This window comes from Octodon degus, unplaced genomic scaffold (genome assembly GCF_000260255.1).
Source record: "Octodon degus isolate 3935 unplaced genomic scaffold, OctDeg1.0 scaffold00164, whole genome shotgun sequence".
Taxonomy (NCBI): domain Eukaryota; kingdom Metazoa; phylum Chordata; class Mammalia; order Rodentia; family Octodontidae; genus Octodon; species Octodon degus.
The window spans coordinates 2,534,172-2,535,327 of NW_004524740.1; the positions used below are offsets into that span (position 1 = coordinate 2,534,172).

Below are 1,156 nucleotides of genomic sequence, written 5' to 3' on the forward strand. Positions count from 1 at the left end.
CCCCCCCCAGCTCCCCTGGTATGGGGGGTTGCGGAACCCTCAGCGTCTGCTTGGTTCTGGCTATGGGACCAGGCCACGGGTCACGGGGAGAAGCAGAAATGAGAACAAAGCATCCAGCTGCCAGTCTTCAAGTCGCCCAGAAGGGAACAGATGAAGACAGTAAATTGCATGGAGGAGGGCTTAGGTGAGGAAAGGGACTTCAAAAGTATGGTCACCGGGGAAATGGTTGATGCCTGACTTCTGCATAAAGCTGTCCTCCAGAACTGTTCTGGGTAACTGAGGTGGAACTTAGTTCAAGACACATGCAAACAGAGCCCATTTCAATTTTTTTTTATTTAGTTAGTTGGTTAGTTTTGAGATAGTGTCTCACTGAATAGTTCAGGCTGGCCTTGAACTCACTACCTAGCCCAGGCTGGTCTCAGACTCCCAGTGATTCTCAGCCTCTGAAGTGCTAGAATTGTAAGTGTGCATTACCACACCAGGCTTCCATGTTCTTTGTTCCTTCTTTCCTTTCCCCCTTCTCCCTCCCTTGTTCCCCTTCACATTTGAACATTTTATTCCTATCTCCCAATATCTGTTATACATTTTGGTCCTTATTTATGTTCTCAGTTTATCATACCAGAAAAATAATGTATTTAAACATGTGTACAATTTATTTCACTTAACAGTATGGTCTCAAAAAAAAAAATATGGTCTCAAGGTGCATCCATTTACCTCAAGCTTTATCCTTTTTTGGGCAGAGTAGTACTCCATTGTATTAAAAAAATGTCTTCATTCATTCATCAGTTGATGGGCATCAGGGCTCTTGTCAAGATTTAGCTATTAGACTGTGCCACTGTACCCATGAGCATGCACTGGGCATGATGATGCAGGCCTGTAATCCCAGCACTTGGGAGGCAGTGGCAGGAGGATCGCTGAGTTTCAGGCCACCCTGGGCTACATAGTGTAGACTAGCTCAAAGCACATACATACATGCATGTAAATAAACATGGGTGTTTATCACTGTGGTATGATGCTTCTAATTCTTTTGGAAAGATACCAGGAAGGGGACTAACTGGGTCAAATGGAATTTCTAGTTTTAGTTTTTTGTTTGTTTGTTTTAGTTTTAGTTTTTTTAAGGAATCTCCACACTGATTTCTAAAGTAGTTGCACCAGG

The 1,156-nt window shown here is 43.3% G+C and overlaps 1 protein-coding gene across 1 annotated transcript in view; it reads left to right on the plus strand.

Moving 5' to 3' along the window:
• Myo19 (myosin XIX) overlaps positions 1-1,156 on the plus strand; it is a 41,578-nt gene that overhangs the window by 10,493 nt on the left and 29,929 nt on the right. The window lies entirely within an intron of this gene.